Genomic DNA, 7,027 nt, shown 5'->3' with positions numbered 1-7,027 from the left:
TGAATTGTAGACATTATATTAAGGGGGGGAGGAGGAAAAACCAAGGGTTTCATGGTTAATGGACAATTAAGACAATTTTAAAGTAGTGTAAGGGAGGTAATCCAATTACATTTTAAGAACAATGTATTAAAAAATTGAATATAAATTCAAATCATATAACCAATTCCAAGTTCCTCGACTACAGTTATTCTGTGTCAAATATTTAATTACAATCCAAATTCAGACCTGTATTAAGTGCCAATATTGTGTCCATTTTTGCCCCAACTGTTCAGGGTTTGACCTCTGTGGTCGTATCCAGCTGCATTCAGCAAAGCAATTTATTATAGTTTGTTCTTATGTTGTTCTGTTGCACAACTGTCCCAGGTTTCGTTCAATGTTATGTATATAAATCAGGCCATTAGTTTTCCTTGAATTGCTTTACATTTGTCATTTCAGTGTCTTTAAAAGCTGACTATGGAGTAAGGATTTACACATTGTTGAAAGCTGTATGGTGACCTATAGTTCTTAATTTCTGTGGCATTTGGTCTCTTGGCATGGACCATAACTCCAGACTTGCTAAAATGATACTCGTCATATAAAACTTGACCACTATTTTGCCATAAGTAACAGCATATTAAACTTCATATAGCGTTGGTTGAAAGGTTAGATTCACAAGTAAATGCAGAGAAACAACATGAAATACCATTTTTTCAAACTATCAAGAACAACAAAACCTGGGCAGCAAAAGTAAAAATATTCAATATCAAACTTGACCTCCCTTTTTTTATCATTCAGTTATGACATGGAAATGACATAAAGTGCCTTTTTCCAATAGATCATGGATCATAACTCTTGAATGGTGAAAGTGAAATGTGTCAATTTCAAACTTGACTGCCATTTTATCATTCATTAGTTGCAAAAAATTATAATTTGAAAACTATTTGTAGAATGGTTCATGTTTAAAGTTATTGCACAGAAACGACAAAGTGCCATTTCCCAATAGATCAAGGAACATAGCTCCTGAAGAGTATAAGACTATAGGTGAAAATTGTAAATATCAAATTTGACCTCCAATTGGTCATAAGTATTGACATATATAATTTGAAAAGCATCGGTTGAACTGTTCACAAGTAATCAAATGGGAACTGTTGTCAAACAACCAACCGTCTGCTCTTTATAATAAGAGGCTCTCAAGAGCCTGAATCGCTCACCTGTTATTTTTTGCTTAAAATCTTTCCACAATGATTATTTTGCTTTTCAATATATAAAACGAGTGTCTTAAAAATTCCATTTAAATGTATCTGTCATATTCTCTTCAAAAGCGAAAAAAATGCATTTTACCCCCTATGTTCCATTTTAGTCATAGTGGCTATGTGTCTTGATGTACAAGGAAATAAAATACAAAATTTATACTAGATATTCTGAAACTCATTCAACCTAAGTTTGATGAAATTGATTTAGAAGTTTTAAAGCAAGCAAACTATATGAACAAATTCAGAAAAATTGTCTTTAAAGGGCAGCAACTCCTTAAGGGGTCTATTGACAATTTTGGTCATATAAACTTATTTGTAGATCTTACTTTGCTGAACATTTTTGCTGTTTACAGTTTTATCATTAACCAGATGTTCCACAGGGCGCAGCTTTATACGACCGCAGAGGTTGAACCCTGAACGGTTGGGGCAAGTATTGATACAACTTTCAAGCTGGATTCAGCTCTAAATTTGGATTGTGATTAAATAGTTGACACAGCATAGGTTTCTGACACAGAATGAATGTGTTCTAATGAACTTAAAATTTTTGTTTTCTCTTAGAGCAATTCACTATGCTGTTGAATATTAATCCTCTCAAAAAAATGTTTGAAGAAATTTTCTTTTTTATTTATGAAATTTCAAATGAGAAAAATTGAACCCAATTTTTTTAATCACATCCCCCTTTCCCTTATTCCAAAACTAATCTCAATTAAAATTTCTAATGGAGTTTGCAACAATAACTACTCATTTAAATACATCATAAAATATTAAGATGTAAAAAACTGCTTGTTATCACTGAATGGTAAAAATTATTTTAATTTATCAGTTGGTAGTAAAAAGTGAATATACATTGTATATTGTATATAACAAAGATTTAAGTTGATTCTGGACAAAGAAAGATAACTCCAATTAAAAAAAAATCTTGCTATTGCACAATATTTTGCAATTAGATATTTCTTGCTTACTATTCTGGACAAAGAAAGATAACTCTAATTAAAACAAAATTTGCTATTTCACAATATTGTGCAATTAGATATTTCTTGCCATTGAGCAATACTGTGCAATTGAAAAGACTTGCTATTGCACAATACTTAATATAATAATTTTATATCCTGATTTGGACCAACTTGAAAACTGGGCCCATAATAAAAAATCTAAGTACATTTTTGGATTCAGCATATCAAAGAACCCCAAGATTTCAATTTTTGTTAAAATCAGACTAAGTTTAATTTTGGACCCTTTGGACTTTAGTGTAGACCAATTTGAAAACAGGACCAAAAATGAAAAATCTACATACACAGTTAGATTTGGTATATCAAAGAACCCCATTTATTCAATTTTTGATGAAATCAAACAAAGTTTAATTTTGGACCCCGATTTGGACCAACTTGAAACCTGGGCCAATAATCAAGAATCTAAGTACATTTTTAGATTCAGCATATCAAAGAACCTAACTGATTCATTTTTTGTCAAAATCAAATTAAGTTTAATTTTGGACCCTTTGGACCTTAATGTAGACCAATTTGAAAACGGGACCAAAAGTTAAGAATCTACATACACAGTCATGACAGATAGATTCGGCATATCAAAGAACCCCAATTATTCAATTTTGATGAAATCAAACAAAGTTTAATTTTGGACCCTTTGGGCCCCTTATTCTGTTGGGACCAAAACTCCCAAAATCAATACCAACCTTCCTTTTATGGTCATAAACCTTGTGTTTAAATTTCATAGATTTCTATTTACTTATACTAACGTTATGGTGCGAAAACAAAGAAAAATGCTTATTTGGGTCCCTTTTTGGCCCCTAATTCCTAAACTGTTGGGACCTAAACTCCCAAAATCAATACCAACCTTCCTTTTGTAGTCATTAACATTGTGTTTAAATTTCATTGATTTCTATTTACTTAAACTAAAGTTATTGTGCGAAAACCAAGAATAATGCTTATTTGGGCCCTTTTTTGGCCCCTAATTCCTAAACTGAAACCAAAACTCCCAAAATCAATCCCAACCGTTCTTTTGTGGTCATAAACCTTGTGTCAAAATTTCATAGATTTCTATTAACTTAAACTAAAGTTATAGTGCGAAAACCAAGAAAATGCTTATTTGGGCCCTTTTTGGCCCCTAATTCCTAAAATGTTGGGACCAAAACTCCCAAAATCAATACCAACCTTCCTTTTGTGGTCATAAACCTTGTGTTAAAATTTCATAGATTTCCATTCACTTTTACTAAAGTTAGAGTGCGAAAACTAAAGGTATTCGGACGACGACGACGACGACGACGACGCCAACGTGATAGCAATATACGACGAAAAATTTTTCAAATTTTGCGGTCGTATAATAATATTCAAGATAATAACTAATAACTTCAAAATTTCCTTATAATTACCTATTTAGTGGCAGCAACCCAACGATAGGTTATCAGATTCATCAGAAAATTCCAGGGCTGATAGAACTTTACCTAATGAACAATATTTACTCGCATCTGATTTGCTCTAAATGCTTTGGTTTCAGAGTTATAAGCCAAATTCTACATTTTACCCCTATGTTCTATTTTTAGCTATGGCGGCCATTTTGGTTGATTGGCTGGGTCACCGGACACATTTTTTAAACTAGATACCCCAATGATGAATGTGGCCAAGTTTGATTAAATTTGGCCCAGTAGTTTCAGAGGAGAAGTTTTTTGTAAAAGTTAACGAAGACGGACGCCAAGTGATGAGAAAAGCTTACTTGGCCCTTTGGGCCAGGTGAGCTAATAATAACCAAAAACTGCAAAATTTCTTGACAATTACCAATTTAGTGGCAGCAATCCAACGATAGGTTATCAGATTCATCAGAAAATTTCAGGGCTGATAGAACTTTACCTAATGAACACTTTTGCTGTGTCAGATTAACTCTAAATGCTTTGGTTTTTTACTTCTGTTCTATATTTAGCCATGGCAGCCATGTTTTTAGATGAAACAGAAAATAAAACACAGACTTTATTCTAGATACCATAAGGATTATTCAGCTAAAGTTTGGTAGGAATTGGTTCAGTAGTTTAAGAGGAGAAGATGTTTGAAATAGTTTACACCAGACAGACGATGACCACAGATGATGACAGACCCCAAGTGAAGACAAAAGCTCACTGTTCCTTCATGAGCTAAAAAGAGTTTAAAAAAATGCAAAAATTATCAACAGGAACACAACAGATCTACAAACCAGACAATATGCCTGAAATCACCAGTCAACTCCTTATAAGATTTATTGCCCTTGAAGAATGATACATGTATTACAAATTTGTAGGTGTTCTTGCTCTAAACTATTAGAAATATTTCAATTGCATTGTATTCTGTCTCCTTGTCACTGGGGTAAAGCTGATGACCTTAACTGCATTCACGGTCATCCCAAGATGTCGGATGAAATATTAGGTCAGTATCTGTATTGTCTGTTACAGTATTTCTATATCATTTTTTTTACAAAGTATGCATTGATACGATGTAAATTTATAAAAGATTCACACAGACATCACAAATTACTACCGAAAAATGTTCAGGAAACCCGAAATTCAATTTGAAAAAATCGCTAAGATGTCCGTAAATCATTATCAAAATATTTTCAAGATGACCGTAACATAAAACAAGGATGACCTTGATTGGTAAACAGATGACAGTAACTTGTAAAAGATGACCGTAATTTGTAAAGATTGACTGTAATTTATAAAAGATGATCGTAACTTTTAAATGATGACCCTCAATTCTAAGAATATCCGTATTTGTATTCATAGCTTTTTGTTGTGTTTGTCTCAATAGGGGCTGTAAGCGGATATAAACATGTTTCATCAATTTATTTGCCGTATTTTAAGTTCATGACAATGATAGTAAATTTCAAATTTCTCGTAAACAATGAAATATTTATTGATAACGACTTTTTAATACAAATTGACAGAGATACGACGAAAAGTTGAAGAAACAAGAATGTGTCCCTCTGAGGTGTCTCTAGTACATGCCTCATCTACACTATAATTTTCTATGTTCAGTGGACCGTTAAAATAGGAAAAAAAACTGTAATTTGGCATTATGATTAGAAAGATCATATAGAAAACAGGTGTACTAAGTTTCAAGTTGATTGGACTTCATCGTCATCAAAAACCTCCTCGACCAAAAACTTTAACCTGAGTTGGGACAGACGGACGGACGAGCAGACGAACGGACGAACAAACGAAGGGACACACAGACCAGAAAACATAATGCCCATGAATGGAGCATAAAAAACACTAATCAAACATTTGAATATCCGGTAATCGAGTCTGTGTGTATGAATCCAGATGAAGTAGATTGAAATCTTAGTTTGTCTTTATATATGAATAACATTGCTGTATATACAAATTGACAAGGTTCCCCTCAGTGGTGGATCCAAGGGGGGTCCTGGGTCCAGGGGTCCCTTTTTATTTACCGATCAGTGCATTTGAATGGGGACACATAGTTTGAACCCGCTTTACCCTAGGTTGGGACCCCCCTTTTTTTAAAATGGCTTTATCCGCCCCTGCCCCTTGTGATACGCTATACGTACAAGACTATTTTAAGGATCTATTTTGCTGGAGCTCGCCTTCAATAGTTTGGTCGTAGTATTTTAAAAACAGGTTCTGTTATTTTACTTGCAAGACAAAATAGAAGACAAATCAGACGATATAATATCAATGGGTGTACATCCATTGGCATTTTTAAAAAAGTGCATTTATTATATGTCATTATATGTCAAGGAATTCCAGAAATAAAAAAAAATCTTTAGGCTTTTAGTTTGAGGCTGTGCAGCACACTGTTTTTTTTAATTTACTTGTACGGTGTCATTTAATCGCGCTTTTGTTGCATGTTTTCCCCACTTTTTCATGTGCCTGTCTTGTAGTATGTTCATTTTCAAAATTATACCCTCTACCGTAAAAAAGATATATTTGGTGAACTTTGTATTTAAAGCACGTCTTATTTTCTCCTACCTATAGGATAATACTCTCATATAAATACGTTTTATATCAACAACATTAATCATTTGATACAAAAAAAGTAGTTATACAAATATGGATATTTCTTAGAATTGACGATCATCCTTTAAAAGTTACGGTCATCATTTACAAATTACAGTCATCTTTTAACCAATTACGGTCACCCTTGTTATGAATTGCTGATTCTGTTACGGTCATCTCGATTGTGATTTACGGTCATCTTAGCGATTTTTTAAAATCGAATTTCCTGTTTCATGCACATTTCTCGGAAGTAATTTGTGATTTCTGTGTGAATCTTTTATAAATTTACATCGTATCAATGTATACTTTGTAAAGAAAATGATATAGAAACACTGTAAAAGACAATACGGATACTGGCCTAATTTTTCATCCGACATCTTGGGATGACCGTGAATGCAGTTACGGTCATCAGCTTTACCCCAGTGATTGTAGGGTCTAATTAAGAAATCTAGCTTTGTATATTTTAACCAGAGTTAGAGGGATAATAATGCAATCACCTGGCATTTTATTTACTGTAGTAAATTCCAACTTCAATCCAAATTTATCAAAGAATTGAAAGAGTATTCAATTGATATAAAATTATAGTGATAGTCATATTATGTCCATTATCTGGTCGTCCTAACATGCATGAAATATTTGCCACTGGATGTTAAGCAACAAACAATCAATCAATAAGTTATTCAGTGGCGGATTCAGAAATTTTCATAAGTGGGGGCCCACTGACTGACCTAAGAGGGGGCCCGCTCCAGTCACGCTTCAGTGATTCCCTATATAAGCAACCAAATTTTTTCTCAAAAAG

This window comes from Mytilus galloprovincialis, chromosome 4 (assembly GCF_965363235.1).
Source record: "Mytilus galloprovincialis chromosome 4, xbMytGall1.hap1.1, whole genome shotgun sequence".
NCBI classification, from domain to species: domain Eukaryota; kingdom Metazoa; phylum Mollusca; class Bivalvia; order Mytilida; family Mytilidae; genus Mytilus; species Mytilus galloprovincialis.
The sequence above is the reverse complement of the archived record's forward strand: the minus strand, read 5'-3'. Positions refer to the sequence as shown.